This window comes from Photinus pyralis, unplaced genomic scaffold (genome assembly GCF_008802855.1).
Source record: "Photinus pyralis isolate 1611_PpyrPB1 unplaced genomic scaffold, Ppyr1.3 Ppyr1.4_LG4, whole genome shotgun sequence".
In the NCBI taxonomy this organism is placed as follows: domain Eukaryota; kingdom Metazoa; phylum Arthropoda; class Insecta; order Coleoptera; family Lampyridae; genus Photinus; species Photinus pyralis.
Window position 1 is genome coordinate 21,206,522 of NW_022170511.1, and position 25,950 is coordinate 21,232,471.

General features: G+C 36.1%; 1 protein-coding gene across 1 annotated transcript in view; it reads right to left on the reverse strand.

Moving 5' to 3' along the window:
* The window catches only part of LOC116169437 (sodium channel protein Nach-like), an 85,556-nt gene extending 80,332 nt beyond the window's left edge, over positions 1-5,224 (reverse strand). The window contains exon 1 of the mRNA XM_031485521.1: positions 5,171-5,224. The gene's annotated coding sequence lies outside the window, so the exon portion shown is untranslated. The remainder of the gene's footprint in view (positions 1-5,170) is intronic.
* Between the last annotated feature and the right edge of the window lie 20,726 nt (positions 5,225-25,950).

Here is a 25,950-nt window from a genome sequence, read left to right on the forward strand (position 1 = left end):
TATCAACATCGGGAAAAACCGGAAGTGAAACGATCATGAAATTTTCTTCCGATAGATCATGAAAAGCTATGTTGGTATGAAAATTGTTAGATTTAAATTAGCAAATTATTATTTCGAAGAATTGCGCGTTTCATGTCGGCTGAAGTGGGGACGTTTTATTTTAAAATTCTTAAAGGGGTTTATTTTAATGTGGAAGTGCTGTTTCATTAAATACTGGACACAACGAGAAAACCAGGCTACTGCGAGTTTCGCGACGGTTGAAGAGCGCGTACGTTTACCCGGGGCAGTCGGCCTGTTTATGTGAAAACGTACTTCGTCGGTATCGAAATAAAGTATGCAGAAGCAAATCAATTAAAGTGGTGTAAGAAGCTTACCGCGTGTTATATGATTTCGGAAAGAGTTTCGTCGAGGAGTTGAAAAAGCGAGCAGTTGTAAAAAAGTTAAAGCTTCTACCGTCCGAACCGCTATAATTTGTTATCTTATTGATAAAGCCAGTAATTAAAAATTTCTTATTTTAATTGTCGACTGCCTGAGTGCGGGGTAATATATGTCCAAACAAGCTTTGTAAGCTTTTTTTATCGCGTATGTGTTTCGGCATAATTTTGTTATGTCATTTTCAATCAATTAATTGTGTGTTTATTCGAATCCCTTGTGCGACTCGGACAAGATTTTTTATTGTGACAGAAGCCGGACGTCTACAAGCAAAATAATTACAATTCCAAATGTAAAGTTGTTTTGTTTTTAACTAGATGTTTTGTGGATGGCATGGCGACCATAGCACACAGCAAATATTGGCTGCCTATCGAAAGTTGAGTAGGTCTTGGTACCGTTTCAGCCCATTTTAGGCAAATTTTTTGAATTGTATACCGGAAGTTGAGTACAAATTCGCTAATGTTTATTTTTTTTAATTCACGCATTTTGCACTAAATTTGTTTTTTTAATTAAAACCCCCCTTTTTGCCCTGTATTGAAAATTAGGGTAGTAGCGAAAACTAGCTTTTTCACCTGTTCGATTTTATGACAGAATAGCATTTGTTGTGATTGTCCTACTAATTCAAAGCCAACAAATGAATACCTAATCGTAGTTGCACAAAATTTTTGTTTCGATTCATTCTCTACAAAAACTGTTCATTTTAGATATAGGTAAGTAAACTACCCTTTACCATTTAAAAAAATAAAATTATGGCATTTTCAAATTTGCGAAATGTGGTATGAATTTCGGAACACTTTGTATCAATTTTTTGACAGATTTTACATGTTAGATAAGGTCTATGCTTCAGTTAAGCAGACCCTAAAAATAATGAATCTTATCTCGATTGGCAATTTATTTTGTAAAAGACTTAAGTACTAATTCAAAAACTCTTCAATTTGGGCTTAAATCACGTATGATACAGTGCGTTCGAGATAAGAGGGCTACCTCAATATCTCAATGGCAATCCGAGATACGATTTCGAACGATTAGGGCGTTGTGCGCAGAAGCACCATCCTGCTGAAACCAACAGAGTTGCCAACTTTTTGTTTTTTTTGTGTGGTACATCGTTGTATTCCTAAAAACAAATGCTACTTAATACAGTATGTAATATTTTTGCAGGTCACATAAAAAACTAAAGTTGATGATGATTTCTCCGAAACGAAATCTCTCAACGGTGTCTCGTAGAGCTCAAAAAGTGCATCTGTGCTTTCATGTGACCGTCGTCGCATGTTGTATGGTTTCTGACATCTCCGTGATAGCATCCTTATCTTGGACATAGTCTATTTACGATCTATCCAATCGCATATTGAAACTTCCCGCTTAAATCGGAAATGGATGGAACTTTCTTTCAAATACAATGACTATGATTTTTAAGATATTTGAAAAGAGCAATAAATTTGCTGTACAACATAAAATATGCATTCGATTACATCTTACAATTCAAATAAACAAACTTACTGAATCATAAAATTTAAGCAAGACATTAAACCCTTAAAAACAACTCTAAAATGGTAAAATAGACACTAAAATGACAAATTCGGATGAAATAAACCAATGCTGTTTTTTGTAAAAAAAAATCCTCCAGATTAAGATTAAATGAAAACATTCGCACAAACAGGGTGGCCCGTTCCATTATAACATTATAATTAACCATTGTAATGATTTTACTCTTGACTTTGTTGAAGAAGGTAACGTTCTTGTCGCATTTATTACTATGGGCATGCGTTTTTTTTGCTATGTGCAATAGCAAACGGTCACTAAGACACTCACAAAACAGCCGGCCAGGTAGCCCAATCAAAACAACCTTTAAATTTAGAATTGAAATTATTTTCCGTAGACGTCCGGCTCCTCTCATAATGGAAAATCTCAACGTAATCTTGAGACTCAGTAGCCTCGATCAACTTCCGAAAATACCAAAGAATTAACTACACAAATTCTCATTAACCCCTCTGGCATAATTCTTGAGCACGAATAGAAAAATCTGACATGAAAACTTATCTGGGTCGCACTTTGGGTTTGATTAAACAGTTTAAATGACACACACACAAGAATTTATTCCGCAAAACATGAGAAACAAAACTAAACAAAACGTTGAAAAAAGATAGGCATTTAGAGCATGTTTTTACAGATACCCCTCACGCAGGCGTTCGGTAACAGTGAAAAAACACGTGCGTGAATTAAATTTCGCCTGACAATAAAACTCATTATCGCAACGACCAAATAAAACCTTTTATAAAACACCCAAATTTCACCGCATCTGTCTTACTTCGAACACCTTATTGAACAATTACAAAGCGATAAAATTTAAACAAAAATTACGCATTTACAAACATTTCTAAAAGACAAACCAAACAATAAGGTACAAATTCAAGTAAAATAAACGAATTTTGTGTTTATTCGTAAATAACTCACCAGATTTGCATTTAAAAATTGAAATTGTAGTACACAGAGTGCCCCATTATTACTGCTGGTAGTGACTTTCATATTCAAAGATTACTTGATACCAATTTCTTGAGATCAAAATTGTTTGGCGGGCCCATTTCGCTGTATAAATTTTAGAAAAAAAATTATAATATCGAAACGGGCATCTGGTGAACATTGGTCAAACTGTTGGTTCCACACATTATACGCATAGGTGTTGCGTTGAGACTTGAACAAGTACCTTTAAATCAAACTCGACCATTAAATTGAGTTCAAAATCGTAATTCCAATGGCGAATCGTTTTTTACGTGAATTTTTCCTGGGATTTTTCCCAGTCGCAGAGGCAAAAATTTCCCGGGCCAGTTTTCGTAAGCTTTTTCTGGCGTGAGTTAGTGACTATCATTGGAGTACCAACATTCAGGGAAAGAATGCCTCTCAAATGAATACCACGTAGAAATTATTATTCCTAACGGCGAATATGTCGGATGCGAATTTAGCTGGTTCTATTTAAGGGGAGGGGGAATTCATATACAATAATCGACGCGTATACTGACAAATGCTACGTTTTCATCTCACAGGTGGTGGCTACAAGAGGTTGAAAATTAATCCACTCCTCTAGTTTCAAAGATATTGGCTTACAGTTTCCTTCACTCGAAGTCCCAGTCTCTCAATCAAGATACCATCCCTATGATATAGAGAAATATAGTGCGTGGGGGGTGGGGGAGAGGAATTTATCGGTAAAATTCTTTTCAATTCTCTAAAAAGGACATTAACTAATCCATTTACGTAGTGTAAGGAAAGTATAATATAGTTAACACAAATTCTCTAACTCAACTTTTTACTAAACGAAAGTGGAAACGGGGGAACGCAAAGCTGAGAATAAACACCTGCACGTTACTCCCATTGGGAAAATTTGTATAATCAAATTGCCCCAAAATAGAACATAGTGCAGAAACGAAACAAAAAAAATCGCTATTGTTCCCTAGCAATTCAATTAGGCAACACTACTAAACATTACGCTCTTTCTACGGACGCACTTTAATGGTGATTTAATCAATCTATTCCGTGGAGAGTTTCAAAGACAAATAATCTGTTTAAGTCCGTTTAGGATCACAAATCAACATAAATTTAATAGAGGAACTTCTTTTAGATACTTATTTGTACCCAATAAATTCAAAAGTTTCCAACTAAGACAAACAGTGCAATTTTCAATCTAAAAGTTTTGACATAGAACAGGATGTTATTAACTCTCCGATCCTCCATATTAAACCTTTTCGTTCGTATAAATCGAAATTTTACGCTCTTGGAGATATTTCCCGTTTAATAAAAAGCGCGGGATTAAAACTCTTTACTTTACGTTAAGAGGCTGCAAATATGATTTTTTGATTATGAGCTTATTTGTTTAGACTAGGCGTGCGCGCGAATATTGTCAACGTAATTAACTAGATCGGCCCTTTAATTCCGTTTACCGTTCCGGTTCTGAAAGTAAAACTAGATTTAGGCCATAGTGGAAAATTGATTTGTCCCAAAAGGTTGGTCCGGTTTCCAAGATTGTATAGTGTATTATGCTTTGGGATTAAATTAATAATCGGCACAGATCCTAATCCAAAAACTTTCAGATGTTTGCCATAAGGGTGGCATAACTCTATTACACCACATACATTAATAATTAATTTAAAATTTAGTTTGCGAACTCCGTAAATATCATTAGGCGAATTGACAATTTCTGCTATTTAACTATGTAGATTAGGATTAATGTGTAATTCAAATTTGTTGGTTTAATTGTGTATGTATAAGTGATAGGTCGATGGAGAATTAAATTCTGATCATCTCTAAAATCAATAGATACCTACACCCTTAACGATACTATAGGCAAACCGTTTCTTTGAACGCTAATTTCCTTCAATATTCAAACATTTACCTAGCTTTATTGGTTGGAACGCGAAGGTTGTCCATAAGTAGACTTGAAATGAATTTATTTGCGAATTTGCGAACTTTGAATTTACGTGGTATCCGTTTTACCTTCCTCGTACTTGTTAAAGCGAATGTTAAATCACTTATGTTGAGACAAAAAACACAAAAGTCTCAGAATTGGAAAGACAAACCTTTTTTCTCGTATTTTGCGTTTCTTATATTTTGGATAATTTTATATATCAATTGATAATTGAAATAGTTCTTCGCGGGATACAGAGTGTTACACTTTCTTTGTCACCCTGTATAACGAAAACGACGCACCGTGCATCTATTTGAATTTTTTTAAATTTTGACAAGTACTTACCATGGCATTAAATACATAAACAAAAACGATCTCCTTCGAGGGCGCTTTGGCAGTTTCTGAAACAAAATAAAATGCAAATTAGAAAAATAGAAATTGGGCATCAGGGAATAGAGTTTAATCAATACATATTCCAAACAAAATGGATGCATAAATAACGATTTTGACTGCGTTTGGGCAAAAACGTGATGGATGCCAAGATGCCAAAGTTAATTTTTGATTGTTGCACATCTAGAACACATAAACTTTGAAAATCCGAAGTCGATACGAGGTATAGGGAGTGAGCTATAGCGTGGAACGACAGACAGACGGTCAGACGGACGGAAAAGTAAGCACTTCCCTTTCGTGGGTTGCGGTAAAAAGAGAATAATTCTCTTTTTTAATCAGTCACACGCACACACTTCGCACTTTACGTTTAGGATTTGAATCGGTTCCTAATCAGAGCAAAGTCGTCGTCAAACATGAAAAATTTTTGTTTATGTCACGATTATTGATCCTTTCCTCTTGAGATATTCAAATATTGTTTTCGCATCCTTAAAAATTGGAATAAAAGATGCGGAAGATAGAGAAAAGGAGAGGTGGAAAGAAGAAACTAGAAAATGCAGATTATGTGGAGAGCAAGAGGAAAATATTGACCATTTGATATGGGAATGTAGCTAGAAAGCAGGAAAGAACTACTGGGCAAGGGGGGAGGATGAAAAAAATGGAACAAAGGGAAGAAGTTAAAAAAATATGATGTCTATTTAGTGTAGAGTGCAGTGAGATATTTCTCCGAATTTTCGGAAACTGACTTGATTCACTATTTTCATGTTGAAAACCTTCAGATGCCACATTTAGTTTTTTTACGCCATGTGGAATGGTTTCTGAGAAAAAAATTAAAGGAGAGATGCAAACTTCGAGACATTTTTGATTTTAGGAAAAATTGTTACTTTGGTTCCCTCTACCAAGCATTTTTTGACGTCCTTGTTACACCGTGCAAAATAAAAAACCGATACAACTGAATACTGAACGATCCTCGAGATCGTTTTTGGACTGTAACTGTTTTGGCCCACGTCTGGCAGTCTACGTAGCTAAAAAACAATAGCGACCTTTCTTATATTCTTAACAACATGTGTATCCTTGCCAACATTCTGGGTTGCTGTGAATCAAAGGATACAATACAAATTTGAATATGAAAAAGAGCAAACGAATTCATTATATAAATGATTTCTTAAAATGTAAATGGAATTTTTATGGTAGTTATTGCTATTAATTTTAACAATTTTGATGGTAATCCAAAAGGGTGGGAAAATTCTTTAAAAAAAAGCGGTAATTGTTCCGCGAGCACCAACAAGTAGTCCAATAATATCGACTTTTTTTAATCCATAAGATTCTTTGAAGAAGGTTGTTGTTGGACCTTAAACAATGTCAGTTGGGACGTTGTAGTTTGTGTTGAGACATTTGGAATGAATTTTGATGTCTAATTGTTTTATTATGTTCATTAAATTTTTTTACGTTTTAACACAAAACAATTTTGCGAATCGAGTGTGTAGTCAAGGTCTTATCTGTTTATTTTCTTTACAAATGATTTCTTGGAACTGTTAGATTTCGTCCTCAATTTTATTTGTTATTAAGGTGTTCATTAATGCAAATGTGACAGTTTCGATGTAATTTATTAAGCTTTTCGTTTATTTAAGAAAGATAAAGGCAATTGTTTGAGATCACGTGACAATTTTAACCATTAAAAAAATTGTATTCTTAGGTAGAAGTATTGATTTACATAAGGATATGACGATTTGAGTTTCGTTGTATTGGTTATTGTCCTTTCTATGCAGCTCTTATTGGTTGATAAAATTTTAATAAATTTAAGTGAGATTTCCATTTAAATACGGGAAGACGAGGAAAGAATACGCTTTTTGTTGGTTACCGAGGCCGAACTACTGTCCGTAGAAGCAGTTTTTTTTGTATAAAATTTGTTGAAACTGAGTAGCGGTCTGTTTTGAAGTGCCGTTCTTAGAAGAGAAAAAGGAGTTTAATTTTGCCCAGTTTAACATTTAATTTAACCGTCCAAACTTACAGAAATAGGAAATGATATTTTGCAAATCCTGTTCGTCTTAAAATTGTATTAATCCAATGATGAGAATGACTGCAACATCGTGGTGTACATCATTACAAAGATACAAATAAAATGCAATGCTTGGAGAATGGAGAGAGCTAATGAAGTGGACCAACTTTGAGACGCGTAATTGGATTAAGTAGATACATAGAACACAAAAATTCACTTATCTTTCGTTAATAAAAAAAGTTCTGTATATTTTTACTGTTTTAAATAAGATTATACCGAACACTTAAAAAAATTATTGCTTTTCGCCACAAAACCGACACGTCGGCGACCTCATCATGTCGGCGGTTTTGGTCACATCATCCCAAAGCAGTTAAGAAAATAATAAACCCGACTTTGTTTACGTTACGAACTAAAACTTAAGTTTACTTATACATGAACGTTAATGAGTTTTTATATAAGCGTAACATCTGAACGGCTCGTTACATTTTAATGAGGAAACCAGAGACGAATGGGGCTTGGGAATTATCGTTATCTTATAATCCATTTTTTATTCCTTTTAATGGCCATAAAGTAAATTAAAATCTTCGGCGTTCATTTTTTTCTTGCTAAAAATAGACAATTTGCTAATTAGTGCCGTGCGGCAAGCTTCGCTTTGTATAATTAAGAAAGATCGACGGATGCTGTAATTAATTTAGCCATCGAACTACGAACAGTAAATGTTTGATCCACTCTGCCCTCCGTTACAAATTGTGGAGTACTTGAAACGGATTCAACGCACATGGCAGTTCGAATTAATCTTACTGCCTACTTTTGTAATTTTGCGCTTGGGACGGTGTAATTAGTACGTTTCTTTAATGAGTTTTTGCCGGTTTTTGACGGATATAAATCCGTGTAACTGTGCACACGCATTTCTGGATTTCACTTTGAGACGCAGTGAAAACTTCGTCAAATTGAAGGTGGAGGTTTAAATGGGAACGTTATATTTTGTTGTGACAGCCAGTTGGGTATTCATTGAAGTAAATGCCAACTTTTTGCATTCGATAATGCTCCATTTCCTTTTGAACATACATTCGAACTGAAATCTTTATGTATACGCCATTAACTTGAGATTTTTTAACAAAGTTTCTGGAAACTATTTCATCGCCTTGAGCAATTAAAAGTAGATAAAACGTGACAGAGAAGAATTGTGACATTTATGTGTATACAAAAAAATTATGGCACAATGCGAGAGCTTATTTTGATCCTAATAAAACTCGCAGAAGTGTTAAGGTGATAAACGGATACAGAAACAGAAACATTAATTGTCAGTTTATTCCCTCATTTGATTTTTACAGCCCATGGCTCCGGATGTGGGAGACAATACGTTGAAAATTTGATTGCAGAACCCTAGAAAATAAGGGAAAAACAGGTCGACCACGTGATGACCAAAAAGAAATTACTATTATCTCGATTTCCATGTAAAATATTTGGCATGAGGGTTGTTGTGAGGAGGGGTGGCTGACAAGTGGTTAATTTTCACGTAGCAATGTCTCAATATTCAGTATTCAGAGTGGCTCGTTAACGGAACAATAAAATAAATAATAAATAAGACAGAGAAAAAAATTTAGTTAAAGGAAATTGAATGAAAGAGAAAAGCAAGATTGCCCAAAAAAAAATTAAATTGAAAGAAATAACATTGTCAGACAGTAGCTACAAGTAATTCCAATGTATAACATGAGGAAATTAAAACGTTAATTCTGGTGTCTTCAGAATTAGCATCTGATACGATGAGGAAACAAGTTGTTCCTCCAAAATATACGCTGAAAAACAAAAGCAAGAAAATTGATTCATTTTTGCAACAATATCGGCAATCAAAGTACATATTTTATTCCTGAAGATAAGATATCCGTGGTGTTTTGAAAAAAAGGGCAAAGTCGCAATTCAGATATACTGAAATAAAACAAAAAAGTGAGAAAATGCACTAATGTGTTTTTTTCGTATGAGCACTTCTTCCGCAAATTTACTGCTGGTTGCATGTGTCTGACTGACAACATAGCATGCTTGTGGTCGAAGAAACAACTTTTCAACACCTAGGCGTCATAGGTATAGGTACAATAGGTAGATCTTTAAAACGTTTTCAGGTAACGAAAGCAGTTATTAAGTCAATAATCATTGCCAATAGCAGTAATAATTTTTTTTACTTAAATCTTGTTTCTTCGACTTCCTTTTGTAGATATGTACTCTATTGAGATTCTACTGACACGTTTCGTTTCGTTTCGATATACAAAAATCAAGTCTTTAAAGCACGCACAACGAGTTTAATGGCACGACGCGAAGTTGAGTGCCTTTTAGTAGGAGAGCTGGTACTCTTACCCTTACCCAACCCTTATATTTTTAAAGATGGGAATTTTTTTTCTCAAAAAATGCTCTTGGGGAATTTCGAAATTTTTACACCTTTAAATTTAATATTTACAGTTGTCCTCAAATTTTCATCAGAAGTTATTGATTTTTTCGCTCTTTAAATATTAAATTTAAAGGGGTAAAAACTTCGAAATGCCTCCAAAAAATTTTTTGAAACAAAAATTCCTATCTTAGAAATATAAGGGTTGATTTAGCCCCCCTACTCCTCAGCCAGGTCTGCAATTCTGTGTTTGGGTATTATTGGAGATGTTTTGGACAAGTGCCTCAAATACTTACCCAAATTTCGACCAGTTCTCGAACTTAAACGTTGCAAGTGCTTTAAAAGACCAATATACATGTGCTTCTTATAGTATTTTTAGCGTATTTTTTAAGAATTAAAAAAATGTGCTATTGTTTGCGTTTTGTCCCACTTCTGCCGTTTCGGACTACTAGGGGAATGGTCCTAGAGACCTTTTTTTTGCAGTAGGTAGTCTATACCTTGAAGGTGTGCCAGACGGACATCAAATTTCGCTGTCTGAAAGGGGGACCGCCCCACGAATTATTTGCTGAGTTGCTGGTTTTGAAAGTAAGACGAGCATAAATTTTACATATATATACGACAACCAATTGGTCTCAGATTTTGCATCTAGTTTTATCCTACATGGTACTCTAATGAAAGGTCTCAACGAAAGGAATTAATTTCTACCAACCATAGCCCTCCTCCTCGACTTCTTATAGTGATCGGGTATATTCCCTTATACCTCAAGAACGGATCGTCGCAAGAGGGTACTGACAAAGGGATTGAGACGTCCGCAAGAAATATATCCATTGGTGATGTCAAAACAAAAGTTATTTCCGTTAAAAAAATGTGCTTTATCTGCAAAACAGTTGTGCACAATTTATACTTGTTTATAAATGCTTTCATTCGTTTTGTTATACCTGCAATATAATTTAAAAATAGAGCGAATACAATAAAATCATATTGACGTTATACAATGCGATCAAAAAAGAATTGCTGCTGAGTCACCTTTGAAATTTTTGTTTACAAGGGAAATCATGCTATTTATTTAATTCTATTTATTTAATTATTTCAATGTTATACATATGTATTGTGTTATCTTCTACTGACTTGCGAAAATACGTAGCTACGTATATATCACCAATAAACATTATTATTATTATCATTATCATATTTAACTTAAACTCCCAAAGGCGACTCGACGTTAATCATTTTTCGATGGCACATACTAGCCGATGCTAACTGGCTGCAATGGCCTGTTTATGTCATAAAATAATAACTCAAAAAAGTCCAAAATATTTATATAAAAAAAAGAATTCCGGACTGTTGTACATAATCTAAATTTACGATTTAGGAGTTTAATTACGCTCCCAAAGCACAGAACAGCATTGTTTGAATGGTCATTCAGCTACACAGTCCACCATATTTATAACAACATACCGCTAGCATTAAAAGCTCTGCCCCTTTCAATATTTATGAAGCTCAGAACACTCTTATTACAAAATCAATAATTCAAATTTCATTATGTATAAATATGTCTTCATAATGCCTTAGTTTGTTATTCACACATTTTAGTTTGTTTTAAATTTGCTCCTTATCACGAATTATGATTTGTTTTGATGATTTCAAGGGTTAGGTGCAAGAGCAGTTTGTACTGAATCTCCCCTTGTGGTTTGGTTTCAGAAAATGTTTTTTAAACCTTTTCTTTTGTAACTTTATCCTTTTAATGGAAACCAAATAAAGACTATTATTAATATTAGAAGAAAAGTTGGTATATTTGCAAAATCCAAATCTGGTAAAGCCTATAAATAAATAATATGAAAAGTACCAATACTTAGTAATCTTTAAAGCTAGAGTCCAAGAGTTCGTGAACCCCCCGAGTAACGGTTTTCCTGTAGGGCTAGAAATTTTGTTACTTAGCCAGGTCGTGGTTTCTGTGCTTAGCATGCTATGACATCGCTAAAAAAATTTCTGGCCCTAGAAGAAAACCGTTACTCGGAGGGTTCACAAGCTCTCAGTCTAGCTCGTGTTTCAAAAGTACGATTCCGCACGCATTTGAGTGTTGAAAACATTCAGGTATAATAAAAAATTTATTAGACAAGAGGATAAATATGTAGCATACATGAAACGTAGAGACCACACTCTAAACTAATACATAAAATAGTGTCTGAGGTGCACATGTTCATGTATAGGTAGATGTGCTTATTTCTTAACTATATAATATCCTATACCTAGAAGGAAAGTGCCCTAGGTGTTCGCATGAACCTAAAACATTGTGAATATCTGTCGACTGCCTTTGCTACCAAAGGGATAGCTAACTCGATAGTTATACTAATTTATAATTTCTGCACAACATGTCTACTAATTCAAGTGTGTCTAATCGTGTGCGGTACTATATATCCCTCCGTCACTGACGAACTCTGATTAAAATTTGGTGCATAAGTAACTCAAGACAAAACACAGTAAATGCACATAAACAACCCATACCGTAGAGCAGAAAACAAAAATAGGTATGCTCCAAACTCAGAGGAGTGTCTCTGTGCTCGTTGTTATTATTACGGGCGATCTTCTTTTCAAACATACTATACCACGTTTTCAATTTAGACTCGTAGATCCCAGATTCCAAAAGAATTGTTGCCAATTTATTTAAAGTGTGCATCAAATAATGCCCTTTTCGAAGCTGTAGCACATACACATGTTGCTTGATTATTGCGTCATCGCGCACTTCGTGTATTTTCACCTTATGCGTAATTTGCCATTGCCTTGACACCCATTTAGGAATCAAAGTTGCGCAGTCACGGCCCAAAATTGTGTGGGCCAAGGACATTCGGAATTCTTCATCCTTGTAAATTAACTTTCGCTTGATTTTTGAGTACAGTGTATCCTCGCGTTCTTCATAACGGAAATAGGACTTGTTCTCGTCTGTAATACAAATCGAAAGGTTAGATTCTGCCAAATCTTCAACGCTTGTAATTACTTGGTCGTATTTTGGAATTGTAAGTAAATTGAAGAAGTTAGACGTAAATGCAGTTTGAAGGTGAATGAAGTAAAATAAGTAAACGACAAGAAGCCATTTCATTATTTCTGATGTTGGGTTTCTTTTATTTCCGATTCCAAATAGGAGGGCGACGACATTAATGAACGCCTTAGAAAGATTCGCCAATTTGTCCTTTCCATTCGCACGAAGAAGGAAGATCCAGAACGCGCTAATTTTTAGCAGGAAGCAAATTGCGACCAGTATCCACGTTTCCAATTTAAAAATAAGACCAAGCAATTCAATTGGTGGAATTCTTCTAGGCGCCGGAACTATCCAGTAAACGTCGTCGCTGAAGACTGGCAGAGTGGTATCGAGAAAGTGCTCGTAATCAACGTATCGTAAGTGATCGTACATCACCACGATGTCGTATTTATGGGCCAAGATGTGAAAGTTGGTAACGTTATTCAGTTGCAACGGCCGTAGCTTAAATTTGTACTCTTTGATGAGTAATTCCAAAATTTCCCTTTTTGGTATCATTCCATAATACAGTTTAGCAGACAAGAGGCTTTCTCCAATATTGGCGTATTGGTCAGGGTCTATTACATACAAAATGCATTTTTGAAAGTTTCTTAAATCGTTCAAAAGTTGTACCTCAGATTCATTTCCGCATTTGGTTACACGTATAACATTTGCGTTCTTTCCGCAATAATTTCCATTGTCCTGAGGATTACAAGTGTGGTAACTAACAGTATTGTTAGCGAACGTAAGCACAACGCTATTAAGAATATCATAAACCCAAAGGTCCAAAAAAATGCCCGAAACATCACTTGTAGGTGTCACAAGCACAAATTTCCCTCGCGGCGAGGTGCTTCTGTTCCAAGCGTTGCTAGAATTTAATTTGTGCATAACATTTCTTAGGTGTTCGCGAGATTTGGCCTGTATCAACCAGTTGGTGGCGCCGAAACTTAGCTCTGTTTGAGTCACGGTTCCAAGCAAATTCAGCATTACATAGGGGTTACGCAGTGAACAACCAAGGAAACTGCTACCCTCAATGTCATCCAATACCATGTAAATCGCTTCTCCCTCAGGAAAGATACGTTCAATTATTCGAGAGATGCATTTTGCTATGAAGACATCACTATTTTCAATTAAAAAGGAATACCCATGAAGAAAATTGAAAATGAATGCTGTAAAGCAGAACCGAAACGTCTTAACCAAATGCATACCTAGAACGGAAGGAAGAATTGGAGAAATTTTCCAATGTACCTCCAGTAAGTATGTATAAATTGCATTATAATTGCTTACCGAAGTGTGGAAATTGCAACTTAATGGTGATACGTTTTTAATTGCGCTTGTCTCTATACTGACATGTCACGGGTAAAAGGTACGTTATCATACTTAGAACTACGAATAATTATTGCTATTTGTGACAAAAATAAATCTAATTTTCGTCACATTACATTTCGGCCATATTCAGCAAAAGCAAAATTTTGAGTTTGAGTTCTTCACACGCAAAATTAAAATTTTAATCCTCGTGCACATGCGAAATAAAGACAGAAAGGTCAAATTTAATGCAGGATTGTAGTCCATCTTGTAACTTGGTGCAAGACTGAATGATGCTGAACGAAATAGTCAAAAAAATATGCAAATATCTTTTATGATAAAAAAAGACAACGATCTTTTAAATGATTTTTTTCTGTTTTGTGAAATTAGCAGAAATTCGGAGATACCAAATTACTTTAATGGAAAGTGCGTTAATTAAACAAATGTTAAATGGGAGTAATAAATATTTTTACAAGATTGGTTACAGTTTTTCTAGATTATATTAGCTATATGTACTGGGTTAAAGTGATTTTACCTTTTAATATTGTAGACGCATTTCGCTGCCTTCCTTTAAAGGGGATTTTTCTACACACATAACCCACTTGATGAATTAAGAGACGTGAACCTTTTAAACCATATTAAAGGTAAACCGCAATAAATCAATTGAGAAATAGTTGGAACAGGAGTAGGAGACGCAGTTTGCATTTCCTGGATTGACTGCATTGAAAGTGACGATTTTTGGAGGATATATAAAATGTTTATCTAAAATCTGTTTAAGAACAATATTAATGCTAAAGACAATTGTATTTGTACCTGTCTTTTCCCATATTTTCATTTGGTGTCACTAATTTGTAACATAAATTTGACCACACCATTGTACTCATGTTCTTTTTAAAAGTATTGTATTGTATTGTAGGTATATTACCTATATGTACCTGTACCTGATCATTCTCTTTTGGATCCATCTTGGGGACTCATGACATCCATGTTTCGTTGGATGACAGCTCTTTTACAATGCGTTTTAAAGTCATTTGAAATACATATCATCGAAATAGGGGTTGGCAATTAGTCGAACTATAGACAATTCCAACTAAACGATTTCATTCAACATAATATCCACGCGATGTAATATTCGCAGGACTGAAATAAACCCGCCAAGTGCAGTAAATAAATCGCAGAAATTCTGCAAAACCTCCAAGGAATTGAACCCCATTCCACGACGGCAAGCTTGTAAACCAGTAAGGCCAAATGAGAACATCGTGTTAGCCGCGCATCCTATTCGATAGGGCCTCCGTTCCCCTTTTGCATATTCGTTTTTATAAGAGACCGCTCTTACTGTCCTCGGAGCTTTGCGTTGGAGACCTACGGCTTTAATGTTGTCGGTTGAATTTAAAGTCGAAATGGAAATGCACGGTTCATGTGGTTCACACTTAAAAAACGGTTCGTTATGTCAATAGCAATATATCAAATTTCTTTCTTTGAGACTTTTATTGTACGAAACTAATTTCGCAAATTCTTAATTTGAGAGATAAAAGACGGTGTTGATCAGATCGTGTTTAATTGAAACGCGTGCGACCCTCTTCGGCCAGGACCCACTTTTGAATAATAATCGGTCACGTTACGTGTAAATTTGGTAGAAAATTGGACAATGTTTCCCTTTCTATACTTGACAGCTCAATTACGTTTAGTGTATGAATTTTCAATTTTCCAAGAAAGCAATAAGCTTTTCAGGTAGAGTAATTGAAAGGGTATTAGATTTTTGTGGTGAATACTTGCAGGCGTTGCAAAGCTTTAATCATTAATTTAAAACGACCGAGGAATTCGTGTTTTACACCGACTACTAGGTAATTATGTGCTTCGGTAGGTCAATTGACAGAGTTTTTTTTAATTGATTATTGAAACTTGCAGCGGAGTTCGCGTATCATTATGAAATTAATAACTAATATCCGCAACGAAAATGGTCCACCGTTTGCGACAATGATTCGGGGTACCTAATTTTAATTAAGCAAAGTAAAACTTCGGAAAAGAAAATTTTGGACCCGACTTAATTTCAAAGCGAAAATCAAATTTAGTATTTTGTAATCTTTTCATTAGAAGATCTCAAACGAGAATATACTGTGACGATAATAAAGTATTCACCTCTACGATTCCGATATCGTGAGCGACATCTATAACATTGAAATTTGCTGCATTTCATAAAACTTTGCAAAAGATTTCTTCCAGATTCAGCCACACAGCATCAGTTTGCAATATTTTTCATAAACGCGCACAGTTATACGAGAAATATATTAAAAGTACAGAACTAATGGGTAAAAGGGTAATAAAATTATCTAAACATTCATATCATCAAAATATTACAAATTTACTTTCGGACTATTTATTACTTGCTCTGGTAATCTCGAAAAAATAATAATTATTCTCTCTTTAATATCACTATCTATTCTTTTAAATCCATTAACTCCTACAAAATGTCTTCTTATTAACGAAAGCGGCTATCTTTAATCGCTGATTCAGTTGTGACGTTCCTATTCTACGAATTAAATTAAAAGTAAGGGGATAACTCAACATCCCTTACATGGTTAAATATGCCACATTGCATTTCCCCAATTAAGATAACTCCTGTTACCCCAACATTCTGCCGCCAGACTTCCTAAAGCTATTTTGAAAACAATACTCGATAGATCTTAAATACGCAGAACAAAAATGTGATTGCCAGCTAACGAATATGGAAACTGCGAATTTTCCCTCAAATCTAAATTTACTCAAATTTTGGCAATAAGAACTTTGAATATCCTGCTCTCTTTTCGCACCCATAAATAATCTCAGAAATGACTACTTTCTAAAAAAGAATCGAAAAAATTAAATGTAATTTGGGAGCTAGCGTTACAACACGCCACTATTTCAATATTCAGACATCTGTTCGCTTTAGTTTTCAGTTTCACTTTCTATTAAGTCGGCTCGCTTGGCATAGTGGAGTCCGAATTTTTGTATCGGGTGAGACTGGTAAGCAACTTGGTTGAAATACCGTCCACTTAAAAATAAGGAAACTCAAATAAGTAGGTTTGGAAAGCCGATTTTATGTGGTGACATAGTTCCAATGAAAGCATACCTAACACAAACTATACAGGCTGATTTAAATTCGAAGGCCACTACCATAGATAGGTAGTTTAAATTTGGCAAAGTTGCGTATTTTGATCCTTAACAAAATGCAGTTTTGAAACTGAAAAAATTTCGATTACTTTCGGAGATATCCGGCAAAAACCGAAATTTTGCAAATAACTGAAGTTATTTTTAAAAAAATTTCAAAATAAATAACATTAATATGAACACTTTTTTCTCTCTACAAGATGCTATAAGTGTTCAATTTTAAATCCGACGTTTCATCTCCGGTTAACCATCATCAATTTTGTTTTTTCTTATGGAAGTCATTGTTAATTTTTTAGTCATTTGATAGAGAATTTTTTTCTAATTTTTTTTAATATTGTTAGAATAAATTATTTTTCGCCTAGAAAACTTTACCTTGGGTAGTGTACGTACGTAGTTTCTTGAGTTTTTACGAATTAAAAGCGCTATTTCTTACTAATAGTGATGTTTACATTTTTGAAATCAGACAAAAATTCTCTTTCAAATGACACAAAAAGTAAAAATTACTTCCTTTTTTTTCGTTTTTTTCCGGATATCTCCGAAAATGTTCGGAATTTTCAGTTTTCAGTTTCAAAACTGCATTTTGATAAGCATCAAATTACGCAACTCCATCGTATCGTCAACTTTGCCAAATTTCAACTACCTACCTATCTCTTACATTTCCCGAGATCCACATGGTGGCCCTCGAATTTAAATCAACCTGTATTAATGAGTTATCCAATGCTACCTTTCTAGTGCATTCTCTGACATGTTTAGTTGCTTTTCTATCGAAATTGTTGCACGAATAAATTTTTCTCGCAAATTCAAATTTAGGTACCGGACAAGCCTTCGTTTATACCTACTGAGTAGATGATTATTCAGTTGTTCAACCCAATTGAAGTGAATTGAGCGAAAAATAATTTAAATAATTTTCAATTTCGCGTTTTCATAGCGAACAAGGGTGATATAGTAATAAGTTATTTTACTCTATGCAAGGGCACATTGCGATAGCACGGTACCACTGAATCCATGTGAGGGTATGTATTTTTCAGAATCAACTCTTGTTTGATGCATATGGGAGACAATTTTAGCCTAGATTTTAGCAACGATATGGATCTAGATGATCTACCTATAGATAGTTATACATTAAGTAAGTGGAAGTTGCCATTGAACATCCATTCAAACAAGTCGTTATCTTCAGAATATTGTAGCGAATATAGAGCAACATCGCGGCGCCATCAAGTTGATAAAGGTAGTCACCGGCGATAAGGAATGAAGGCGGATGTAACGCATTATTTCCGGGAAATATGACGTGTTTGCTCGAGAACTATCTAGAAGATTTTTGTATGCTATAAGTATAAGCGGATTAAATTGTGTTCGGTTTAACTTCCAACATCGACGCCGAATTGGGGAATAGTGATTTTGGTCTCCTATCTTATAAACCTTATAAATTTGTTTACAAGGGAATGATAAATAATAATTAATAATTATGATTTATTTAAAGACCTTGATCTTGTGGCTGTGATTACATATTAAATTCGCCTGACTGAACTTTGAATTGATTCAGATTTATCCTTTCTAGTATCTGAATTTGCATTCTACCCTCAAAATGAAGATACGTTAGAAAATAATGGGATCTGTTATAAAAAGACATTTCACAATAAAGTAGATGAATGAAGAACAAGAGGAAATGCAAATTTAAGGTAAGCTATATAGGGTGAGTCAAAGCTAAACGGTCAAACGTAAGCAAACTCGTGGATAACCTATACACAGGGCAATAAAGAATAACTTTCACTTAAGGAAAGGAGGAAGACCGACGATAAACGATAAACATGCGACAACATTTGTCATAAAAACGGTAAAAAATTACACAAACAAAATGCAACTATTCGCATACTCAGACGCATGTGTTACACAGATCGCAAAAACATTCATCCTACATCAATTAAGTAATTAAATTAACATTCCCAGATTTTCCTTTCAGTCACAATGCAACGATTTATTAATTATGATTCCCATAAATTAAGTACGTTTAGGAATTTCGTTCGGGAGCTCCCGTATATTTTTAGTACAAAACTTTTTAATGATCGCTCACGTCCATCGTATACGAAATTAGTCAACATAACGAAAAACATGTGCACGCATGGCGTCCATTAATAACGAAAAAGAAAAAAGTTGGAGCGTCATTTTTTTGGAAATGAAGACATGACGTGTACGTGTTATTTTACATAAGTTACAGCAAACGCGACAAAATGGAAGTCGGAAAGGTTATAAAGCGAATCGTAAACATTTTCATTTTTTTTTGTTTTCCTGTTTTACTAACAAAGAAATGTTGTGCAACGTATAATAAACTATCATTTAATCCGTCCAGGGATAAGCTTCCGTGTGTTTTGTTCGGTAACTCTAATTTCCTTTAGATGACAGTTTGAAATTGTCGGAGGTAGGCAGCGGCATGCCGGTGACGTTTCATAAATTTTTTAGAAACGTTAGCAAATCCCTATTGCACCTCATAGTATTAAGGGTGAAAGTCGGTATATCACGTAACGGTCTTGTGCGGTCGCAATAAAAACGAAATTTATTAGAACTCAGTCTCTATTTTTTTAGTTAACCAGATTTTGCGACTAAAGTTTATCAGTCTGCTTAAGAGATATATTGGCGGCAATGAGAAAAAACTGGTAAGAGAGGGCAAATCAAACTGGAAAGCGTCGTAGATAATAACAGTCGAGCGAGCTTCAATGAGCTTCTGCCACCTTATCAGCACTTCTTGAAATTGCCTCTTCACAAAAGTTACAAAATTTCAACTTTTAAATGTGAAAGTCATCAGCAATTTGACGAGTTTTCCCCCTGCACAATAGTTCATAGATTTAATTTGACAAAACATTTAGTATCGGATGCATATATAGAAAGAAAACTGTAGCGGATGCTTATTCGAAACTATTGACACAATGCGAAACTTTTTATATGTATACACAAAGCGAGTTTTGCTTTGCTCCAAATAGAGCTCGATCAATTGGATTATGGAAAGAGTCCTCGCTCGGTGTTGCTCCAGTATGATAATAATATGGTAACAAATTTCACCATCCATTTGTTTTTGTGGTCCTTTCTAAGTTCCTGTCAATATAAATATAATTATCGCTCTTTGTTACCGGTGTAGTATGTGATTTTTGTTCCTTAATTCGATCGGATGGAAATTACTGGAGGATAATATGCAATTATAGTTCGATTATAATTTCGCCTTGAATGTAAGAAATGAAAACACTCTGAAATTGGATGAAATAAAAAAATAATGAGAGGAGAATTCGGGAAACATTTATTATACCAAAACCGACAGGAATAAATGAAACATCTTTCAATGAGGCGAATTTCTACGTCAAAGTTCTCATGCCAGTACTCTTGAGACTTCATTTGAAGTTGCGTTAGCAAGAGTTCGTCGAGAAAATATCACCCTTAGCGAACTGTAACCTATCAGAACTTTATACAGTCTACCGTGCGTATAGTACGGCACGCAAAGTACACTCTTTGAAAGAACCGGCGGCGCGGCGGTCGGCAAACAAACTTTTGAGTGTTCTTTTTCATTATTTTTTTCCGAAAACATCATATTCCCTTAGATATTAGGAATATAAGAAATGTATCGCTCCCGTGCGACCGCATCGAAAATTCTTTCTCTCCGCATGATTTGGATCCTTGTGCTTCTCTTTTAAATAGACAGGGGTGGCGCTGACACCTAAGTCAAAGTGTTACCCTCTTCAGTTAATAGACCTGCATATTTGAGTTGACAATTTTCTCGTTTATGCTCTGAGGAGATAAAATGGCCTACTGAAATCTGCCACCAACTCCCGGTCTATAATGCAAATTTCACTTTTGTCAGGGATCCCTTAACTTAGCATTTAGCGTTTTAGCTAACTAGCTCCACTTTCACATTTCTAGCGCTATTATAGAACCGTCGGCAGAAAGTAAAACTCTATAGGTGTCCCGATAATGTTGAATTTAACGAGGCATAAATGCTACGTGATGAAAATGTAAAGCGACCAGTTCGCCAGAATGCCATATTCTGATTTAAATAAGGGCGAAATTGAAGAGGATGTAATAATACATTTACATGATGATAGGACCTTTTGCAAGTTAAAAAGTGTTGATTAAATCAAAGGTTAATAACGATGAAGATATCGTAATGAACATAGTTTAGCTATAACACTATTTAGTTTTGTTCAAAAAAACTGCATTTAGGTAGATTGAGACAAAACAAACAAATTGGTAAAGTTACATTTTTTTGAGATTTTAAGAGTAAAAGTAGTTTAGACATTACATATCATAGAAAGTATACTGAGTGTAAAAAATTTAGAGGAGCAAATGTTTCAGTAAATAGCACGATTGGTAGAATTGTAAGAATAATTCTGTAAGCAATTGGTGGAATTAACGATTGTTATTTGAATTCTATGGGGCATTGTATTTTTATGGGTTCCGCAAACCGGGGTGACATTAGGTAACAGATAACAGGGTAAATACTAGCTTAATTGGGGCTCTCGAAACCAAAGGTGCTGACGAAAAATTATGCAGCGTTGAAATTAACGTCCACATTGTTACATGACAAATGAAGAATAATTCTCATGTCATCTAATTTCACCGCCCAGTTTTGGTTGCAGGGGCGGGGGGGGGGGGACGTGATCGTTGTGTAATCTTGTGTCTGTTTCTGGAAGGTTATAACACTGCATTTTTTTGAGCCCCGAAAAAAAAATTGTCTCAGATCGACCCGGAAAAAACGTTTTCTTATAGAATGTCGCTTGTAGAATCCATAATTTCAAACAGTTCCAAGATTGGGCTACTAATTCAAAAGTTACAGCCCTTTGAAGTTTCTTTCGAAATTGGTTTCCAGTGTATAACTTTTGAGAAGTGTGATCGAAAAAGTACGAATTGATTTGGATTCTACGCACCCAAATTAATAAGAAAAAAGTGTTTTCCTGAGAAATTTTGGTGTAGTCGATGTTTGGTAAAAAAGGAAGGTTATACACTGCCTTTTTTTGAGCCCCGAAAAAAAAATTGTCTCAGATCGACCCGGAAAAAACATTTTCTTATAGAATGTGGCCTGTAGAATCCATAATTTCAAACAGTTCCAAGATTGGGCTACTAATTCAAAAGTTACAGCCTTTTGAATTTTCTTTCGAAATTGGTTTCTAGTCTATAACTTTTGATTAAGAAGTCTGATCGAAAAAGTACGAATTGATAATAAAGAAGAGCCGTAGTCGCAATCAAGGACGATCTAATTCAGCGCGCCACTATATTTTCGTTACCTTATTGCTTCTAAATAACCAGAAAAAGATATAGTAGATAATATACATTTGGAAAAATAGTGTCACAATGGGCAGCGTTAAAATGCCATTGTTTTATTCTTGTATATTTTGAATTTTTATTGAAGTCTGCATTTTTATTGTATATACACCCCCCTCACTCAAAGCCTCTGACTACGGCCCTGCTTCTTCCATCAATTCCATCAATGTGCGGCCTGGATACACCGGTACCAACTTATGATCTGTCAGGAATAAGTCTCTTATAATCTGTCTTACCCATATCTCTTCATTCAAGAGTGGATTGGGTCGGCGACTCTTCAATTTCTTGCTCACGATTTTGTACGGTAGCCCCCAAAGTCGTTATCGACTTCTCCTGGCAAATCTTGCCACTTTCTCAATTGCGCTCTTTGTAAATCCTCTTAAAATTTTTCCCGCGTGTCGTTTGATGAGAAGTAGCAGCGGAACAGTTTCCTACGTTCACGGCCACAAAGCCGCCGCCCTGCCGTTGTAGTCCTGATACCACTCTATCAACTACTCTTCCCCGCGGTACTATTCAGAGAGTAGGAGTACATCCGCGCTCTCTACTACGGCCCTTTGCATACAGAGTCTTTGGGCCAAGCCTCCCCTTCACAAGATTGATCTCTATCAAAGGTGTTCCCTCATCTGCCTCGACGTTCCCTCGGGTGCCTTTCTTCGCACGTACTTTGCTAGTGATCCTTTCCACACCTCCTCTGTCTTCATTTGCGGGCCTTTGCAGTTAACTTGGAGGTGCCCAAAGCCCAGACATGAGAAGGCTAACTCAGTAGTAGAGCAATCGGGGTCCTTTATTTCTACTTTTGCGTTTGGCTCTAAGGCACGGATACCAGCGCTTTCTCCTAAGATATTCTTCAGATTCTCTCTGAGGGACGCACTATTTTTACTCTCCGAGCCAAGCTCAAAAAGTATGGTCCCTTCTTCTGCGGACTATTTTAATGCTTGTCCCGGGAAAGCTCTGGTTTTATTGAAGCTCATATCTTCTTCGGGGCGGCTGAATAGGACACGCCTTGCATTGGCTTGACCGTATGACCTCCGGCTTCGACTTGACTGGAGGTCGTTGGCTCTTTCTTCGTACCTTGCGAGATTTCACTACCTTAAAAACCTCTCTCTGTCTCTGAAGCCGGTACATCAATGTCTTCTTGCTTCTCACCAATGGCTTTCCTCTTCGGCTCGGGTGCACTCGATGCCATTCTGTTCTTTCCGTCGAAGCCAGGCGTTATCTTAGATACGATCTTCGGATTCCCCTCCAACGGGCTGTTCCATTACCACCAAGCTGCTCTCTGCCCTGTAGTTGAAACCTGCCATTGCCTTTCTACCTTTGTTTTGGCAGATCTCCACATAGCGATCTGTTCAATTGCGAACTACATCCATGCTGATGTTTTTTTTGTTTCGAGGTTGCCAGCTTCATGGATGTCAATGCCTTCTTGATGGCGTCCAACGGTTCCTCTGTGTTGGCGTCGATCTTCTCCATGATCGTTTAGATATCCGTCGCCTCCAAAGGCGTTGTTGGTTATGTTACGGCTGATAAAGTGCAAGGGCGTTGCCTCCAGCTCTTCCTTTCCCGAGGGACCCGTTGTTTGATCGATCGTCGTCAGGTGCTTTACCTGCTAATCCAGCCTTCTCCGGCTTAGTTTGCTCCCGCGTCTTACGACTATCTTCTGGATAACCAATTAGAAGCAACTTGGCAACTCGAGAGACCTCAGAATCTTTGAACTCCCCGCGAAGGGGGTCACGGTACTTTCTTGAGCAAGCTTCTTCAGTCGGGGAGTTGCCTCCGCTTCTTTACCCATCTGCAGCTTACTTCTGCCATGGTCTGTAGCTTCTATTGGACGGCTGTCAATAGCCGTAACGCTACTCGTACCGGCAGCTGTCATCGGCACCCGTTACCGAGAAAAAAGGATAGACCCCCCCCCCCCCCCCCCCGGAATCCTTAAGGAACCCCGGCATACCGGGGTGGGAGTTAGGGCCAAAGTCACTACCCACCTGGGGCACGAAATCTATATTAATTGTGCCTTCATCGCAGGGTCCACACGCCTTCTTAGTTGAGGTAACCGGCGGGCGGCGTTAGTGATTCACTCAAGCAGAACCCTGCAACCCCTCGGCACGCCCACACCTAAGGATTTCGTGAGAGAGAGAAACATACTAGCGAGGAGTGGAGCTGCGACGGTAGGATGAGGAACGGGAAACTGGGAGCGAAAGAGAGGCGGTTGGACTCGATACCTCTCCTACCCATTGATCGCATTCTACGATCTCCAGGGTGGGAGTGGACCAATTCTATCCCCGAACCCACAGGGGATGTGTGTCATATATTGTTATTCTTATTATATTCGATATTAAGTTCAGGTTAGTTCAAACAACCGTGGCTACGAAAATAAATTCAGTTAATATGAAATTTATAGAGAACATTATAAATAGCAAAATCTGTAAAGGGAAACGTAACGTGAAACTTTTTGAAATTTTTTTGTCAATATACGAAATTTGATAACTAATCTCGTGTTTAATTTTGAGACCAAACAAGTTTTCCTGCAGTTTTCCTAATTCGTAAGGTAGGTAAATACCGGAGTAGTATAGATTTCGATCATATGATTTGAATTTGAGGTCATTTTTGGTTTTATCTACAATTGTTTATTTAATTTTGAAGTTTTTGGGGTATCAAAAGTTATGCTTGATCTCAGGAGCAGTAGGTACAAACTCATATTACTAGTCTTCAAGAATATCTTAAGGTTTTAGAATGATTTCCAGCTTTCTCCAGGTGATTTTGTGGTACCCCGCCCTTCAGGTCTCATTTTACTGGACTATTATAAGTAGGTACAATTATTCAACGCCCGTTATCTTTACGCATTTTACTTAAACTATCTTCACCCCGGAACGAAATCACTATTTTTTAGTCAAACGTTAATATTAGTCGCTATGTGTCTTTTAATATTTTTCGACGTGGACCGATTTTAGCGCGGTGAAAAATCTTATGGCGCGAATGCGTTTCAGGTCATCCTTCCTCCTTGTAAAATGGAATACCTTCAGCAGTAGTGACGTGTATTATAGGAACCTCAAAAAATCGCAATGATGTTCAATTGAAGCAACAGACCCATAAATGCAACGGCTTTAAATAATGAATATTCCAAAATTTCCTAAAGGGGAATGTAACGATGTAGATGTCGATTGGTGTACTATAATATTATATCAGGACAAACCAAATTTCGCGCAGAATCCCAAAAAGCAATCATCTCCAATTTTAAACTTGTTATTTATAGACTGTGCCGACCAATACCCTAAGTAAAATTTCATCCCTTGTCTTTGCATTTATTTGCTAGGAAGATAGTAGCGGTGTAGGGATATTATACGAAAGGTTTGTTTGTTTAGGCTTATAGGAAACTGATGGTGGTCACAAAAGGTTTTTGCTAACGTGCTCGCTGCATTCGCCCATACCAATCTCTTAGCAGATTTTGTATAATTCGATTTCCACCACATACCGTGTATAGATTACGAGTTTTATGATAAATCGACACCGCGTGCAAATCCTTCGTATGAAATATTGTTTTTTTTGTCTACATATGACAACAGCTGCATGTAAATTGGAGAGGGAATAAAATTGTCATT